Source organism: Bufo gargarizans, chromosome 6 (assembly GCF_014858855.1).
Source record: "Bufo gargarizans isolate SCDJY-AF-19 chromosome 6, ASM1485885v1, whole genome shotgun sequence".
Classification (NCBI taxonomy): Eukaryota; Metazoa; Chordata; class Amphibia; order Anura; family Bufonidae; genus Bufo; species Bufo gargarizans.
Genome location: NC_058085.1, coordinates 102,117,320 through 102,137,496, shown reverse-complemented (window position 1 = coordinate 102,137,496; position 20,177 = coordinate 102,117,320).

Here is a 20,177-nt window from a genome sequence, read left to right as displayed (position 1 = left end):
GCTTTTAGGCTGGGTTCACATCACCATTTTATTTTCAGTTCTTCTGTTATGCTCAGTTATGCATATTTTGCATCCTTTTTAGCCATTCCTGTCTCAGATCTGTTGTTTTAGACGGAAAAAAAAATACTTTTCTATCTAAAATAACAGAGCTCATACGGAAATGGCTTAAACGGATGCCAAATGTGCATAACGGATGCTTAAAGACTTAGGGCACATGCACACGACCGTTGTTGTCTTGCGGTCCATTTTTCACGGATCCGTTGTTCCGTATCTGAGGTTTTTTTTTCTCTGATTTAAGTCCTCTTCCGTTCCGTTATTACACAAAACATATCCATATGGTTTCCGTTTGCGATACGTTTTTTGCGGATAGGAAATGGAAACAGTAAATTATTCACCAAACACATGAGCAATATGGGCTAGGCATTTCGACAATATGGATCCATAAAATACGGATGAAATACGGATGTTTTCCGTGTGCGTTCTGTATTTTCAGCAGACCCATTGAATTGTATGGGGCCTCGGACCGTGATTTGCGGACAATAATAGGACATGCAATACTTTTTTGCGTAACGGAAATACGGAAACGGAATGCACACGGAGTACCTTCCATTGTTTTTGCAGACCCAGTCAATGGTTCCGCATACGGTCCTAAAAAAAAACGGAACGCTAGCGGAAAGAAAATACGTTTCGTGTTCATGAGTCCTTACAAACATATTTACCTCGTGGATTTTTGTGTGGATTTCTCTACATTTCCAAAATCGACTTGCAAATTTTGTTGCAGATTTGCCCCAGTCTCAATCTTTGCATTCCAAAGGGTAAACTCCTCACTAAAAATCCTGAGAAACATTTGACATGTAGTGTTGAGCGAGCATGCTTGGCCGAACACGAGTTCGGCTCGAGCATTGCTATGCTCGGCACATCGTGGAGTTCGGCCGAACACCGTGTGTGCTCGAGCGCAATGCTCGAATCAGTGTATTTTAATCTAATTTAGCCTCTATTTCTATGCAGAAGATCGCTGTACAGTACGGGGAATCCGTCAGTGTGAGTCCGCGGCTTAGGAGTCCCTGCTCTGACTCCATATATAGCTATGTCCATATATGGAGTCAGTGCTTGAGGACACCCCACTGTATTTAAATCTAATTTAGCCGTTATTTCAGAAAAGTTTCTGCTGGGATTCAAACTCAGGACCTTAAGCATTAGAGGCAAAGCACTTAACCACACAGCTATAATAGCTGCATAGCCTGTTACCGTGTTTTTTGCCCTATAAGATGCCCTTTTTGCCCCCATTTTTGGGGGAAAAGTGGCATCGCGTCTTATGTGGGGAATGCTGCAGTTTACACTGATACACCACTGACCGCATGCTACACAGTGCGGTCGGAGGTGTATCCACAAGGAGGTAGGAGGGGCTGGGGGCCGGCATCTAGTCTTGTAATTGCATTGGGCCCCGCTCACTGTACTATTCGTATCTAACTGCAGGCAATGTTTAACTATAGAATATCTTCAATCCAGCAGCCTGTACTTATGTCCGTAGCAGGCCCGGAGACTGGGCGGGTGGGCTGGCACTGGCAGCATAACTCACTAGTCATGTGCCCGCGCCGCATACTTTATGAATGAAGCAGGCGGCGCGGGGATGTGACTAGTGGGTTACGCTGCCAGTGCCCACCCAGTCTCCTGCCTACTGCCTCCTGCCTGCTATGGATGTAAGTACAGGCTGCTGGATTGAAGATATTCTATAGTTAAACATTGCCTGCAATTAGATACGATTAGTACAGTGAGCGGTGCCCGGTGCAATAGAATACAATGACTGCACTGGGCCCCACTGCAATTACAAAACAAGTGTAGATGCCAGCCCCCACCCCCTGTATTGGGGGTCAATCACATCACACAAGAACACTGTTATGGGGGGGGGGATCTGTGGATGACACATAACATTAGATGCTATTTATCTGTCATCCACAGATCCCACCCCATAGCAGTGTCAAGCCATCCACAGATGCCCCATAGCAGTGCCATCCATAGACCCCATAACAGTGTCGGCCACAGATCCCCCATAACAGTGTCATCCACAGGCTACCATTAGTTCAAAGCCCACCAAAAGCACACCTTTTGGTTAAATATTTTTGTTTTCTTAATTTCCTCCTCAAAAACCTAGGTGCGTCTTATAGGGTGAAAAATACGGTATTTTTTAAAAAATATTGAAATATGAGACTTTTACTGTACTTTACTTCTACTGAGACCTATACAGTCGAAGTCTCATATTATTAGGGCTGCAGCTAACGATTATTTGAATAATCGATTAGTTGCCGATTAATTTCTACGATTAATCGATTAATCGGAAAAAACGACAAAATTACCAAACAGAGAGGTTTATATGATCTTACTTGAAAAATTATGTTCAAAGGCCATATTAAAACAAATTGTGGACGACACTATTATGGGGGATCTGTGGACGACACTATTATGGGGGATCTGTGGACGACACTATTATGGGGGATCTGTGGACGACACTATTATGGGGGATCTGTGGACGACACTATTACGGGGGATCTGTGGACGACACTATTACGGGGGATCTGTGGACGACACTATTACGGGGGATCTGTGGACGACACTATTACGGGGGATCTGTGGACGACACTATTACGGGGGATCTGTGGACGACACTATTACGGGGGATCTGTGGACGACACTATTATGGGGGATCTGTGGACGACACTATTATGGGGGATCTGTGGACGACACTATTATGGGGGATCTGTGGACGACACTATTATGGGGGATCTGTGGACGGCGTAGTTATGGAGAGGGGGATCTGTGGACGGCGTAGTTATGGAGAGGGGGATCTGTGGACGGCGTAGTTATGGAGAGGGGGATATGTGCACTGTTATGGGCATAACAGTGCACAGATCCCTTTCCTCATAACAGTGCACAGACCCCCCTCCCCATAGCAGTGCCATAGACAGATCCTCCCCCCTCCCCATAGCAGTGCTATACACAGACACAGACCCCCCCATAGCAGTGCCATAGACAGATCCCCCCTCCCCCTAACAGCCCCGGCCCCGATGCTTGCATCTTTATTTTACCTTTTTACAATGACGCTCCCGCTCCTGCAACAGCCAGGCAGAGCGGACGGCGGCGTAACGTCACTCAATCACGTGACGCGCCTGCTCCGCCCACTTCATGAATGAAGGAGGCGGAGCAGGCGTGTCACGTGAGTGAGTGACGTTACGCCGCCGTCCGCTCTGCCTGGCTGTTACAGGAGCGGGAGCGTCATTGTAAAAAGGTAAAATAAAGATGCAGCGACCGCCCGCCCGCCCGAATAGCAACGAATCGGCGATTATCCGATAACTGGATTCGTCGACAACGAATCCAGTTATCGAATATAATCGATTACATCGATTAATCGTTGCAGCCCTACATATTATTATTATTTTTTTTTTTTTAAGGTGCCTGGCTATGCCTATATTGTCACGGATGTAATAGGGGAGGACACCAAAAGACAACAAGAAGGAAGGGGAAAGAGAGTAGGCCTCACCGCTAGGGAAGGAAAAGGGTCACCACCTATAAAACCCTGCTCCTGGCCCTAACTCCTATCCGTATGGGCACCTCTCGATGGTAGAGATGCCCATACACAGGAACCTAGAAAACCCGGGTGACCCTCAGATGCCCAAAAGGTAATGTCAGGGCAGAGATAACCCATTTTGTCCCTGGTGAAGGAACCAGCGTCTCTCTGAGGCCTTGTAAACAACCAGGGGGGGGGGGGGATACAAAACACAACAAGCGGGGGAACACTTAACTTCTGAGGATAATGGATGAACAGGACTTCAACACGAAACACACTCCAGCTCTTCCAAAACCAAATTAAGCTATCCAGAGCAAGGATTGATGGGTAAAGTCTGACTAAATAGGGATGGTTAAAGGTCACATGATCCACACCTGAACAGGAGGTGTGGACATACCAGCAACACACAGACAAAGTGAAACCAAAAGAGGCTGACAGATCACTAATGTGCAGATAATCTTTCACACCTTCTAAGACCTCTCACAGAAGTGACAGTACCCCCCACTTCTACGGGTGACCTCTGGGCACCCAGGACCGACCTTATCAGGATGAGCTTTGTGGAATCCTCTCACCAGACGACTAGCATTAACATCGGTCCCTGGAACCCACATTCTCTCCTCTGGTCCGTACCCTCTCCAATGTACGAGATACTGGAGGGATCTCTGGAGAACTCGGGAGTCCACAATCCTGCTGATCTGAAATTCTAAATTGCCGTCCACCATGACAGGAGCGGGAGGTAAGGAGGACGGCTCAACACATTTCTTTAACAACGACTTATAAAATACGTTATGGATTTTCAATGCCTGAGGAAGTTCGAGACGGAAGGCTACAGGGTTAACAATGGCAGTGATCTTATAAGTACCAATAAATCTTGGGCCCAACTTCCAAGAAGGCACCTTAAGTTTAATGTTTCTTGTAGACAACCACACAGAATCACCCACTATCAGGTCCGGACCACTCATACGTCTCCTGTCAGCAGCACGCTTATACCTGTTGCCCAAATTTTTCAGGTTATTTTGGATTTACCGCCAATTAGAAGACAAAGAAGAGGAAAATCGTTCCTCCTCAGGAATGCTGGAATTTTGAGCACCAGAACATGTACCAAACTGTGGATGGAACCCATATGCCCCAAAAAACGGCGACCTATCAGTGGATTCCTGTCTACTGTTATTTATAGCAAACTCAGCTAACGACAAAAATGAAGACCACTCTTACTGATTCTCTGAAACAAAACATCTCAAGTAAGTCTCCAGATTCTGATTAGTGCGCTCCGTCTGTCCGTTCAACTGAGGATGAAAAGCCGAAGAGAAGGACAATTGTACACGCAGACGAGTACAGAACACTTTCCAGAATCTGGAAACAAACAGAAACCCTATATTGTACACCACATCAGAGGGAATGCCATGTAGTTTCACAATGTTATCCACAAACACCTGTGCAAGAGTTTTAGCATTAGGTAGACTAGGTAATCAATAAAGTGTGCCATTTTACTAAAACGATCAACTACGACAAGAATCACGTTTTTTCCCAAAGAATTCTGTAGATCTGTGATAAAATCCATGGACAAATGGGTCCAAGGTCTGGACGGGATGGGCAATGGAAGCAGAGATCCGTAAGGTCACCTTAGCACGTGCACAGGTACCACAGGCTGACACAGTCCTCAACACACTTACGCAACCCCGGCCACCAGAATCTGCGAGAGATGAGATCGACAGTTGATCTGCTCCCAGGGTGCCCAGCAAGCACCGTACAGTGATGTTCCTCGAACACCATGTGACTCAATTCGGAGGGAACAAACAATTTCCCCGAAGGACAAGAGTCCGGCGCATCCTCCTGTGCCTCCAACACCTTGGCCTCGAGTTCAGGATAAAGAGCGGATATGACTACCCCTTCAGATAAAATGAGACTAGGGTCATTAGACTCACCCCCCCCCCCCACTCCAGGTAGGCCAGATTCTTGTAATCCATAATTACAGTAATAGGATGAATTGCTCCTTCCAACTAATGCTGCCATTCCTCGAACGCCAACTTAATGGCCAGCAATTCCCTATTCTCCACATCATAATTCCTTTCAGCAGTCGAGAGTTTTTTAGAGAAAAATGCACATGGGTGCCATTTACTGGGTGAAGGACGCTGTGACAAGATTGCTCCTACCCCTACCTGGGACGCGTCAACCTCAACAATAAATGGCTGAGACACGTCCGGTTGCACCAGAATAGGGGTCGAAGCAAAACATTCTTTCACAGCAGAAAAGGCCTGTAATGCCGCATCAGACCAGATAGAAATATCAGCACCCTTCCTAGTCATGTCTGTTAAAGGTTTAACCACCGATGAATAGTTCAAGATATATTTACGGTAGTAGTTGGTAAACCCTAAAAACCGCATAAGCGCTTTCAGATTTTCCCAGTCCTAGTCCAACACGGCACAGACCTTCTCGGGATCCATACGAATGTTCCAAAAAATAGAACATATCCATTTTGTGGATATGCGTTCATTGTTAACACAGGTGCCATTCTGAGGGTTACCACATGCCTAATGATCAACAGTGAATGAACAGTTAATAGAATACCACTAGGGGTTGCAGGGCCAAGTGGTATTTGATAGCCATGTCTCAGCTGCATCATGGCCGCGCCATGGGGCAGTACTCTATGGATATGACCACATGGTTCAGTTGTGTCACAGTTACTGACTGGCCGAAAAGGCTGCAGTAGGCTCTAATTAAACTAGCGAAGACTGCACTGTTTAGTCGGTCTGCATTCAATACTGGTCAGCCATTAAAGGGAGTCTTTCACCGAATATGACCATTACAGACCACTCAGATCAGGTTCTCCATTACTTTCCCCAGATTACATGGTACCTTTCATATTGCAGTCCATCGCCGATTTGCTCCAAAAAATACTTTTATACCATATGGTAATTAGGTTCTGAAGGTGCCCAGGCCCCTGGGCGCTTTTCTTACCAAACCCCTCCTCTTTCACCCCTCTGACCCGCCCTTGTTTAATCTGATTACCTCCTCCTCTCTGTCTGAAATCCCGCTTCCTAGCCGCTCCACACATTCCCCACGCATGTGCACTGGATTTCAGATGGAGAGAAGGAGGTAATCAGATTAAACAAGGGTGGGCCAGAGGGGTGAAAGAGAAGGAGTTTGATAAGCAAAGCGCTGAGGGTCCTGGGAACCGGCCACATGAACGCCGCCCCTGGGCACCTTCAGAACCTAATTACCATATGGTAAAAAAGTGTTTTTTGGAGCAAATCAGCGATGGACTGCAATATGAAAGGTACCATAGTAATCTGGGGAAAGTAATGGAGAACCTGATCTGAGTGGTCTGTAATGGTCATATTCGGTGAAAGACTCCCTTTAACAATGCAGACTAAACAGTGTGGTCTTGATTAATTGAATTAGAGCCTGCTGCGGCCTGTATGGGGGCGCGATACTCAATAGCAGTTCGGGCGTCTCACAAGCTTGACATGACTGCGGCATATGTTCGTATCCTAAGGGTACGGCCACATGGTAAGGTTTCAGCATGTAGTTTTGGAAGCCAAAATCGGGAGTGGATCAGGAAAGGAGAGAAAGTATAAAAGGTAGATATGATTTATCTTCTTTTTTTAAGTCACTCCTGGTTTTGGCTTCCAAAACTGTAAGCAGAAACCTGACCATGTCCTAATGATAACACCACAGTTAGTGATGCAATTAAGAGAAGACATGTATATATTTTGTATAAATGGAAAGTGAGGGAACCAGAACAATGGAATAAAAGTCTAACACCATTATCCCCTTCAAGGTTTGACTTATACAGTATGTACAAAGGCGAATATGCCAGGAGGAGATATGGAGAAGGCTCAGTCCGCTCTTTTATCCTATGGAAAAATGAAAAAAATAAACATACGGTAATTGGTAATCTGGTATTATCCAAGCTATTAGCATATTGTGTTATTTTTCCCGTATTTTGAAAGCCAGTAAAAAGTTTTTTTTAAGGAGCAAAACTATACACATTTGGTATTGCCGTAATCATACTTCCCCACAGAATAAATTTTCAAGTCATTTTTACTACACAGTGAATGCCATTAAAAAAATGGCTAGCGTTGAGCAAATTGAAGCCAAACGAATTGACTTTGATCCAAATTTCCGGAAAAATTCAATTCGCTGCAAACCCAAAGTTCCTCATACTTCGAGGTAACAAATCTATTTTTTCTGAAATGGCGATAAAAATAATAATACAAAAAAAAAACATACTCACTTTATCATCTAAGGCGTTGCAGCCATCTTGATTGCAGAAATTAGGCAAAATCTCACGTGGGGTCAAGTATCAGTGATGATGTCACCACTCCCAGCCAGCGTGATGATGTGCTGACGTCATCACGTCACCACACGGGATTTCGCACGGTGTCTTCAATCCAGATAGCCGAGACGGCCTTAACGTGAGCAAATGGATAAGGTGAGTATTTATTTCTTCATTTATATTTTTACCCTGATTAACCTCCGAAAGGCCTAAATTATAGCCTCAGATGCCGCGATCAGCAATGATCCTGAGCCCCACTGTGTTAATTCCTGTTAGGGTACACTTGAGTTATGTCCCAATGTCTGCCTGTGCATTTTACATGGGCAATACCCAGACCTGTTTGGTTGGAAATGCAATGGTATGCAATGTTTTGTGAAGCTAATGTAATGCACCTTACATCCAGTATGTCTAAACATGACCCAGGCATGGCTAGAGTTAACTATCCTAGCCCAGAATTCTCTGGAGCTCAAGGTGTGGGCTGGCTCCTCACCCTAATTTCAGAAGATTCCAGTCACTCTAGCTGTAGAGAGATTGGAGATAGGGAGCAGTCTCAACGTGTTCCTCTTCTCCAGGTTAAGGTCCTGGAGTCTTCAGCACCTCCACGTGCTCAGGAGATGAAAGAGAGGAAGATCTGATGGACACAGCTTGAGTCAGTAAGATAACCCAGCTTAAAGCATTCCAGGCCCTATGCACCCCAGACTAGTGGACACTAGCCAGATTGTAGTTGCTAGCCAGAAATCCCAGACACTACAGCCACGGCTGCCAGATTGTAGTTGCTAGCCAGAAGTCCTAGTAACAGGGACTTTAGCAAGAGAGCCATTGCTGCAACAAACTACTTAGCTCATGCTTGGATATCTGGGGGGAATTTGCACTGTGGACAGATAACTGCTGGATGTACTTCAACTACTATTGTGCACACAGTGAAGAGAGACTTTTGTTAATTTCAATCTGGCCTAGTCTCTAACTCTCTTAACAACACATGCATTGCATTTCCATCACGTGCCCTGACTAGCACCCATGGTAACACCATGGGCACCCCCGAACTACTATCAGGCAGAGAGCCCACATTTAGAGAGAGCGTCCTGAGGTAACACAGAGTGCCCTTCCTTTACTGCACCTACCCCAGGGAGCAACGGCCATAGGAAGTACACAGCGACACATCATCCTCAGGGCCACTACCTCTACTATCCTCTGCTGCGGCACCACAGGGGCTCTCTGGACATGCACTAATTCATTTGAATAGGTATTTCAATGCAATACAATGAAAAAATAATTATGTTACATATACTAACCAAAAAAGACAAGGTGGCATTAGCAGGAGGTGCTCAAACCCACATGCAGTCGTGCATATATATAGGGGAGCAAATCCTGCACTTGTGGCCCGTTGCTAATGGCGATCCCCAGCAAAATGCATACGGTGGAGGATGCCCGCGGCGAACCACAAGTACCACAATAGACATCTCACACAAGGTAACAAGTGCGGATGTAATAATCAATATAACAATATAACAAAACAACAAATACAGGTGCACTCTGCGGTCTCACTAAACCCTCAAACTGATTTTAAAATTGAGAGATTAGTCAACATGTCCTACGGTGTAGAACATGTCTAAGCCCGGGCACCACGTCAAGGTTTCTCAAGTAGCCCGGTTTAGTGAGACCGCAGAGTGCACCTGTATTTGTTGTTGTTTTGTTACATATACTATATATAAAAGTCTCCTTCTGGGATGCAAAAAAAGTGTATTAAAGGGTCACTAACTTTTCAGAAACGTTTGATATGTCATAGAGTCATGTCAAAAGTTTAGAACTGTGGGGGTCTGAGTGCTGACACCTATAATAATCTTTAGAACGAGGTGAGAGAAGCATGCGCATATCTACTCGATGCACGAAGTAATATATGGGGCCAACTTGTCTTCAGCAGCGAGGAAAGATAATGCGATATATTCATTATTCTCTTCCCTCGTTCTAAAGATTGGTGGGGATTGGTGATCTTTAAGCAATGTCTGTACAGTGGCTGTTGGTTATGAAATTATGCTGTGCAGCTGACAAAGGGTAACATAACCTACATGCAATGGCTAAAGTGTAAACCTTAAGTGTTGTGAGATTGTTAACCCAAAGTTAGAGGCCCTCATTTATCAAAACTGCCTATCAGTAAAATCAGTTTTAGTTGCCCTTAGCAACCAATCAGAGCTCAGCTTTCAGTTTTTCAGAGGAATCGAATGTTGATCTCTGATTGGTTGCCATGGGCAACTAAGCCAGCTTAACTGTTTTGATAAGTCAGGCCCGTAGTGTCCGGACCCATTTCTTAAAGGGGCATTCAGGTAGGCAAACGTTATATCCTATCCACAGGATAGGGTATAACTATCAGATGGGTGGGGATCCTACCTCTAGGACCTCTACTGATCTTGAGAAAGGGGGCCCCATACCCCCTGTAGGCCCCATGCTGCTCCCTTGAAATGACCAGAGTGGCTGGTCGCCTATGTGCGTGGCCACTCCATTCATTTCTATGGGAGTTCCAGAGATAGCCGAGAACACGGGATAGGAGATAACTTTTACCTGAATAGGCCTTTAAAGAGTTTGTAAACTTTGGACAATCCCTGCTTTTCAGAAGTGTCTCTTGCCAATAAGTCTAAGATTACAAAGTGTACCCCTGTTAGGACTCTAGTTGTAGTCTGTGGCAGTAAGCTTTCTACTCGCCTGCAGTGCCACCACAGGGGAAATTGAGCAATGAACATTGTCCATTGTCTGTGTGCTGTAGGACAGGACAGGTTCTCCAGAGAAAGAGATGCTCTTTGTAACCGCTCTGCACCCTGCCAATACATTAGGATCTTGGGGACCAGGGAATCCAAGTATAATAATTTAGTCATATTAACTAAGTATGTGACCACTTGAAATGCGAAGATGCCACCAAGCAAGGACAGTTCTATCGCTTTGTCCGACACTTGACTGTGCTCCTCATCTTTTAGAGTATGCAGACAATGAATGTCTGGCGTGTAATGAAATCTGACCTTGGTTATGAGGATAAATGTATTCGGGGGTGTTTGCTTTGTCTCACAAATAACTTGATAACACTTCATATTTTTTCCAAATTAACCTTGAATCCAATGCCTTCCTGAGCCGGATCCCGTTACAAGGAGTTTAATTGCTCGCTTAATGCAGTACGCTGTTGGATTCATGTCATGTGCAGCTAAGCAGTTACAGAACATAGGACGGAGACTTTACAGTTATAGATTGTGCTGGCAAGAAGTTTTAATAAAACCACTGGCAATAACCCATGAGATCGGTGCCAATTTATTACATCGTACTCTAATCATGAATAATGTTTATCTGCATTGTAATCCTGTTCTTATTTCTCCCGTATATTGCCTGCTTCAAGGATGTGGCCATTGGCCGAGAAGACATTTTATTACGTTTGAGTGACAGTGTTTATGTCTGTTTGCAGTTTGCATAAAAGCCCCGTTTTAATTGCAATATAAAACAGCCAGTGATATGTCTAGAAATCCTTCTGTATTCTAAGCAAAATATTCTCTCATTTCACTGTAGATATTTTCCATTTCAACAGTAAATTAAAAGGGGGAGGGGTGCGCTACAGAGCACTTGTCCAGATACTGTATTTAAGGTAATGGGTGGAGGAAAATGTATTACAACTGAGCATTGAAAGCAGATAAATACCAAGTGATACCTTGTAGTATACCGTTTTACCTATTGAGAATCTCCATCTTTGGAGGCACTATGTTAGAGAACCGGATAAACAATATTGCAAGATGATTAATACTTACCAACGTTTAGAATGATAAAATTGGGTCGTTTAAACCTGACTCCTGAGAGCATTCAGAAAATGTTTGTTTTTACACAAAAAAATCTGGCAAGTTTGCATGATTTGCTCGAGTATGATAAAATATGACTTAAAGGGGTATTGCAGTTTGCATCATCATCCTCTAAAATAATCATTTATGAAGGTAGCTGTAATTTCGTATTTCTTTTACCTTTATTGCTCCTATCTTCCGTTCCATGTCCATGCAGCTCTTTCTTATTTCCTTTTGGCGTTATGTCCATGGGCATGTCAAAACAGCAACAGGGGCAGTGATAGGGAGATGTGAAAAAGCTGTTTATGTTAAATTGGAGAAGCTAGCCTTGAATGAGGTGTGTGGCAGGGAGGAGGTGGGGGGTTCGGTTTAACATCTAAAGTCTGCCACTTACAATGCTGTTCTAACACCAGTTTAATCACATTTAATATCTTCGGTCTTGCAAATGCAGTCACCTTGATGGCGGTCCTTGAGCTTGTGTGGATATTAATATACAGTGGCATGTAAAAGTTTTGGCACCCCTGGTCAAAATGACTGTTAAGCAAGTTAAGACAAAATTATCTCCAAAAGACAAAGTTAAAGATGAAACACTTTTCAACATTTTAAACAATGTCAATGTATTACTTGGTTTTGTACAATTTTAAAGTAAAAAAAGGAAAGGAGTACCTTGCAAAAGTATGAGAACTGGAAGAGAATTGAGCGCTCAGATAACTTTGACCAAGGTATCAGACCTTAAATAGTCTGTTAGAGTTAAGACTTGTTCACAATCATAGTTAGGAAACTTCATGTGAAGCAAATTTCAAAGCTTTATAAATACCCAGAATCAGTGGCGTAACTAGAGTTCTATGGGCCCCAGGGCAAACTATGAATTGGCGCCCCCCTCCCCATTAATCCGCAACCTCCCCCCACAATTCACTCTGTATATATATATCATTTGGCCCTCTTCCAGACTGTATATATTTCATTTGGTCCCCACCCAGACTGTATATATTTCATTTGGCCCCCAGACTGTATATATTTCATTTTGATCCCGGTATATAATTGAATGATTGTCAGCCCCTGCCCCCCTCTCACTCTGTATAGATTTTATTTATTTGTGGCCTCCTCTTATATAGCTGGTGCTGGCCCCCCTTTCTAAATTCAGTTCATAGGGCCACTACTAGGTGCCCCCGCCAGGCTGCAACCCTTTCTGTATAGATTTTATTTTCTTTTTGTGCCCTCCTGGCCCTTTCTAAATTCAATTCATAGTGCCGGGTTGGTGCCGGGTGCCCCCAGTACGTAACGCAGCGTGTGTGCATACCTAAATAAAAATATTTACCTCTACTCTACTCTGTTCCGCATTCGGTTGTCCCGTCTCACTAGCAGCATCATCACATCTTCCCGTGATGTCCGTGACCTCTAGCGCCGGGTCTTGCCGACATTGAGCAGAAAGGGTGTATGTATGGGGATGTACGCAGCGCAGCCACACTAGTCACTTACTTTTTAAATAGGCAAAGCGGAGGGGGACTGCGTTGGCTGAAAGCACTTGCGCCCCCCCCCTGCCGGGCCCGGTCGTGATTGCACCCTCTGCAACCGCGATCGTTATGCCCCTGCCCAGACTCCTCTAACCTTGTCCCAAAAAACAGCAGCCATGCGTTCTTCTAAGCAACTGTCTAACACTGAGAATGAAAATAGTTGAGGCCCACAAAGCAGGAGAAGGCTATAAGAAGATAGCAAAGTTTGCCATTTCCTCAGTTCGAAATGTAATTAAGAAATGCCAGTTAAGAAAAGGTCTGGAAGACAAAGGAGAATTTGTGAGGCAGCTGCTTATAGGATTGCTAGAAAAGCAAATAACAACCCCCACTTGACTGCAAAAGACCTTCAGCAAGATTTAACACTGTTCAGTATTCGGCATCACCTTCACAAATGTGGCCTTCTTGGCAGAGTCAGCAGAAGAAAACCTCACCACAAAATTTAGCATCAGAAATTTGCAAAAGAAAATCTAAACAAGCCTGATGCATTTTGGAAACAAGTCCTGGGAACTGATAAGATTAAAATAGACCTCTTTGGCCAGTGGTGTACATCCGATAGAGGCAGACCACGCAGTTGCTATGGGGCCCCTGGGGGAAAGGGGCCCGGCCATGGATGCCTCCTAATTACACACACAAGCTACTGTCACTTCCCAAGTCCTCCCTTGGGCTCAGTCCTTGCCTTCCAGCTCCCTGCTCTCTAGCTCCTCCTTACCCAGCACATCAGTGTCTGGCTGCCATCTCTTAAGTCCAGATCAGCGCTCACTCTGCATGTGTGTGTTGTCTCTCTGCTAGGCTGGCCAGCAGCTTACTGTGTAAGTAAAGTCAGCCCTGTTTAATACAGGTTCAAAATAAAAGTTTATGGAGGATGCGGTTGAGGCAGTAAATAAGGACACTATATAATGGGGAGCAACAACCACAGATCATTGGAGGCTAAGTCACACTATACATCATAGGCAGCAGGAACACTTTTAGGGGGGGTCTATAGCACACAATATAATAAGTTGCAGCAGGCAACCAGTTACAGTTCCTTGGGGGGGGGGGGGGGGAAGGTATGGCACACTATATAATAGGGAGAAACAGGACCAGTTCGGGGGGGGGCTATGGCACACTATCTAATGCCCAACAGTAAGGGGAGCTATGGCACACTATACATTATATGTAGCAGGCACACTTTATATATAGGCATACAGTAATTCATGGGGGTGGGGGGTATAGCACACTATATATGTCACTCAGCAATAGGCATCATTTATTTGGGTATGGCACACTGTATATTATACGCAGCAACAGGCACAATTTATGGGGGGGTGAGGTATACACATTATATAGTAGGTAGAAGCAGGCAGCCAGGAGGAGGGAAAAGGTAGTAGGAGGGGCTAAGGATGGGGCATGGGGGCCCAATCCAGATTCTTGCTATGGGACCTAATGATTTCTATGTACGCCCCTGTCTTTGGCCACAATGAGCAAAGGTATGTTTGGAAAAAAAAGGGCAAATAATTTAATGAAAAGAAAATTTCTCCAACCATTAAGCATGGGGGTGGATCAATCATGCTTTGATGCTATGTTGCAGACAATGACACGAGGAACATTTCATGGGTAGAGGGAAGGATGGATTCAATGAAATTCTAACAAATTTTGGAAGCAAACAGAACAACAACTGTAAAAAATCTGACGTTGAAAAGAGGATGGATTTTACAAATGGATAATGATCATAAACACACCTCAAAATCAGACCCCTTTCCTTTTTTGTTATTTTGAAATTGAAAAACATGAAAATAAAACATTGTTTTTGCTTGTAATACAAAGGAAATGTGCGACGGACCAGACGGGGGCAAGGGGTCCCCTTTTGGTGGCATATATATATATATAGTCAGGTCCATAAATATTGGGACATCGACACAACTCTAAAATTTTTGGCTCTATACATCACCACAATGGATTTGAAATGAAACGAACAAGATGTGCTTTAACTGCAGCCTGTCAGCTTTAATTTGAGGGTATTAACATCCAAATCAGGTGAACGGTGTAGGATTTACAACAGTTTGCATATGTGCCTCCCACTTGTTAAGGGACCAAAGGTAATGGGACAATTGGCTTCTCAGCTGTTCCATGGCCCGGTGTGTGTTATTTCCTCATTATCCCAATTACAATGAGCAGATATAAGGTCCAGAGTTTATTTCCAGTGTGCTATTTGCATTTGAAATCTGCTGCTGTCAACTCTCAAGATGAGATCCAAAGAAATGTTACTATCAGTGAAGCAAGCCATCATTAGGCTTAAAAAAACAAAACAAACCCATCAGAGAGATTAGGCGTGGCCAAAACAACTGTTTGGAACATTCTTTAAAAGAAGTAACGCATCGGTGAGCTCAGCAGCAACACCAAAAGTCCCGGAAGACCATGGAAAACAACTGTGGTGGATGACCGAAGAATTCTTTCCGCGGTGAAGAAAACACCCTTCACAACAGTTGGCCAGATCAAGAACACTCTCCAGGAGGTAGGTATATGTGTGTCAAAGTCAACAATCAAGAGAAGACTTCACCAGAGTGAATACAGAGGGTTCACCACAAGATGTAAACCATTGGTGAGCCTCAAAAACAGGAACGCCAGATTGGAGTTTGCCAAACGACAGCTAAAAAAACCTTCACAGTTCTGGAACAACATCCTATGGACAGATGAGACCAAGATCAACTTGTACCAGAGTGATGGGAAGAGAAGAGTATGGAGAAGGAAAGGAACTGCTCATGATCCGAAGCATACCACCTCATCAGTGAAGCATTGTGGTGGTAGTGTCATGGCGTGGGCATGTATGGTATTGATGATGTGACTGCTGACAAAAGCAGCAGGAAGAATTCTGAAGTGTTTAATTATCTGCTCATATTCAGCCAAATGCTTCAGAACTCATTGGACGGCGCTTCACAGTGCAGATGGACAATGACCCAAAAGCATACTGCAAAAGCAACCAAAGAGTTTTTTAAGGGAAAGAAGTGGAATGTTATGCAATGGCCAAGTCAATCACCTGACCTGAATCCGATTGAGCATGCATGTCACATGCTGAAGACAAAACTGAAGGGGAAATGCTCCAAGAACAAGCAAGAACTGAAGACAGTTGCAGTAGAGGCCTGGCAGAGCATCACCAGGGATGAAACCCAGCATCTGGTGATATCTATGTGTTCCAGACTTCAGGCTGTAATTGACTGCAAAGGATTTGCAACCAAGTATTAAAAAGTGAAAGTTTAATTTATGATTATTATTACTTTTGGTCCCTTAACAAGTGGGAGGCACATATGCAAACTGCTGTAATTCCTACACCGTTCACCTGATTTGGATGTAAATACCCTGAAATTAAACCTGACAGTCTGCAGTTAAAGCACATCTTGTTTGTTTCATTTCAAATGCATTGTGGTGGTGCATAGAGCCAAAATCCTATATTATTAACCCTTACCCACTTCCACTAATCCATCTCTAATAACCCTTTTATCCCCTGCATTGCCCTGCAATCTATAAATCCTGCAATATTCCCTGAACCCCTGCTATACCCTGCCTTAACCCCTGCTTTTCCTGCCCTGATTACAATATTCCCTGCCCTGCATTAACCCCTGCAATACTCCTCTCCAACATTGATATCCCTGGCCTGCATCGTCTTGTGATATTACCCTTGCAATGCCACTACCATATACCCCTGTATCCAACATCTCTGTAACCCTTGTTATCTTGTAGGTACAGTATAGAGCCAGGTGGGTGGGCGCTGCTAATAGTATGTGTATGTAAGTGTATGCTTAGATAGATTGTGGGGTGGAATTGTAGATTGTGTTGTGTTAGCGTAGTCAGGTTTTATAGTGTTGTTAATATATTGCGGTGTGTGTCTATATGTATATATATTTATATAACCTTTGATATAAATGTATATAGATATAGTAGAATTGATAGACTGTAGACTTGTGTTTGTATTTGTTTAATAAAATTCTTTATTGTTCAAGACACAGTTTATAGTCTTTTGTAGTCGCCGTAATAATCCATCGCACTTAGTTCACAGTAAGGGCCTATCAGCAGTGCAGTGATAAGTTTGCCATGTATTAGTGGTGAAATAAAAATATATTCGCCGTTCAGCATTGCACTTATCTGTTGAAAAGCCTGTTGTGTTGTGTATAAGTAGAAAATAATTAGGGCCTAATTCCCGTCAGCGGTGCAGTGATATACTCCAAAGGCCTGTTTGCCGTGTATTAGTGGCGAAATAAAAATATATTCGCTGTTCAGCATTGCACTTATCTGTTGAAAAGCCCGTTGTGTTGTATATAAGTAGAAAATAATTAGGGCCTAATTCCCGTCAGCGGTGCAGTGATATACTCCAAAGGCCTGTTTGCCGTGTATTAGTGGCGAAATAAAAATATATTCGCCCTTCAGCATTGCACTAAACTGTTGAAAAGCCCATTGTGTAAAAGTAGCAAAAAATTAGGGCCAAATTGCCGTTCAGCTGTGCAGTGATATATTCTAAAGCCCCGTTTGCTGTGTATGAGTGGCAAAATAAAAAATATTTGATCTAGCATTTGATTGTAAGCTCTAACAGTATGTCAGACAGAGAAGTGACAGGCCCTGCACAGGGGACTGGCAGAGGCCTAAATGTTTCTGGTGCAGGCAGAGGTCGCAGCAGATTAACCCCTTAAGGACACAGCCCTATTTCACCTTAAGGACCAGGCCATTTTTTGCAAATCTGACCAGAGTCACTTTAAGTGCTGATAACTTTAAAACGCTTTGACTTATCCAGGCCATTCTGAGATTGTTTTTTCGTCACATATTGTACTTCATGACACTGGTAAAATGAAGTCAAAAAAATTATATTTTTTGCACCAAAAAATATCAAATTTAACAAAAATTTGGAAAAATTTGCAAATTTCAAAGTTCCAGTTTCTCTACTTCTGTAATACATAGTAATACCCCCAAAAATTTGGATGACTTTACATTCCCCATATGTCTACTTCATGTTTGAATTATTTTGGGAATGATATTTTATTTTTTGGGGATGTTATAAGGCTTAGAAGTTTAGAAGCAAATCTTGAAATTTTTCAGAAATTTACAAAAACTCAATTTTTAGGGACCAGTTCAGGTCTCAAGTCACTTTGCGAGGCTTACATAATAGAAACCACCCAAAAATGACCCCATCTAAGAAACTACACCCCTCAAGGTATTCAAAACTGATTTTGAATACGTTGTTAACCCTTTAGGTGTTGCACAAGAGTTATTGGCAAATGGGGAGGAAATTTGAGAATTTTATTTTTTTGTCTAATTTTTCATTTTAACCCATTTTTTCCACTAACAAAGCAAGGGTTAACAGCCAAACAAGACGGTATCTTTATTGCCCTGACTCTGCCGTTTACAGAAACACCCAATATGTGGCCGTAAACTACTGTACGGCCACACAGCGGGGTGTAGAGTGAAAGGAGCGCCGTTTGGTTTTTGGAAGGCTGATTTTTATGGACTGGTTTATTTACACCATGTCCCATTTGAAGCCCCCTGATGCACCCCTAGAGGAGAAACTCCCTAAAAGTGACCCCATCTAAGAAACTACACCCCTCAAGGTATTCAAAACTGATTTTACATACGTCGTTAACCCTTTAGGTGTTGCACAAGAGTTATTGGCAAATGGCGATGAAATTTGAGAATTTCATTTTTTTGCCTAATTTTCCATTTTAACCCATTTTTTCCACTAACAAAGCAAGGGTTAACAGCCAAACAAGACTGTATCTTTATTGCCCTGACTCTGCTGTTTACAGAAACACCCCATATGTGGCCGTAAACTACTGTACGGCCACACAGCGGGGCGTAGAGGGAAAGGTGCGCCGTTTGTTTTTTGGAAGGCTGATTTTTATGGACCGGTTTTTTGACACCAAGTCCCATTTGAAGCCCCCTGATGCACCCCCAGATTATAAACTCCATAAAAGTGACCCCATCTAAGAAACTACACCCCTCAAGGTATTCAAAACGGATTTTACAAACTTTGTTAACCCTTTAGGTGTTGCACAAGATTTAATGGAAAATAGAGATACAATTTAAAAATTTCACTTTTTTGGCAGATTTTCCATTTTAATTTTTTTTTTCCAGTTACAAAGCAAGGGTTAACAGCCAAACAAAACTCATTATTTATGGCCCTGATTCTGTAGTTTACAGAAACACCCCATATGTGGTCGTAAACCGCTGTACGGGCACACGGCAGGGCGCAGAAGGAAAGGAATGCCATACGGTTTTTGGAAGGCAGGTTTTGCTGGACTGTTTTTTTTTACACCATGTCCCATTTGAAGCCCCCCTGATGCACCCCTAGAGTAGAAACTCCAAAAAAGTGACCCCATTTTAGAAACTACGGGATAGGGTGGCAGTTTTGTTGGTACTAGTTTAGGGTACATATGATTTTTGGTTGCTCTATATTACACTTTTTGTGCGGCAAGGTAACAAGAAATAGCTTTTTTGGCAGCGTTTTTTATTTTTTTTATTTACAACATTCATCTGACAGGTTAGATCATGTGGTAATTTTATAGAGCAGGTTGTCACGGACGCGGCGATACCTAATATGTATACAATTTTTTTTATTTATGTACGTTTTACACAATGATTTCATTTTTAAAACAAAAAAAATGTTTTAGTGTCTCCATAGTCTAAGAGCCATTGTTTTTTCAGTTTTTGGGCGATTATCTTAAGTAGGGTCTCATTTTTTTCGGGATGAGATGACGGTTTGATTGTTACAATTTTGGCGTACATGCGACTTTTTTGATCACTTTTATTACCTTTTTTTGGGAAGTAAGGTGGACAAAATTTCAATTTCATCATAGTTTTTTATTTTTTATTTTTATGGCGTTCACCGTTCGGGTAAAGTAACATGACCGTTTTATAGATCAGGTCGTTACGGACGCGGCGATACCAAACATGTGTAGGGAATTTTATTTTTTTAATTTTTAATCAGTGATAAATGTGTTTTTTGATTTTTACCTTTTTTTCACTTTTTTTTTGACCCAGACCCACTTGGTTCTTGA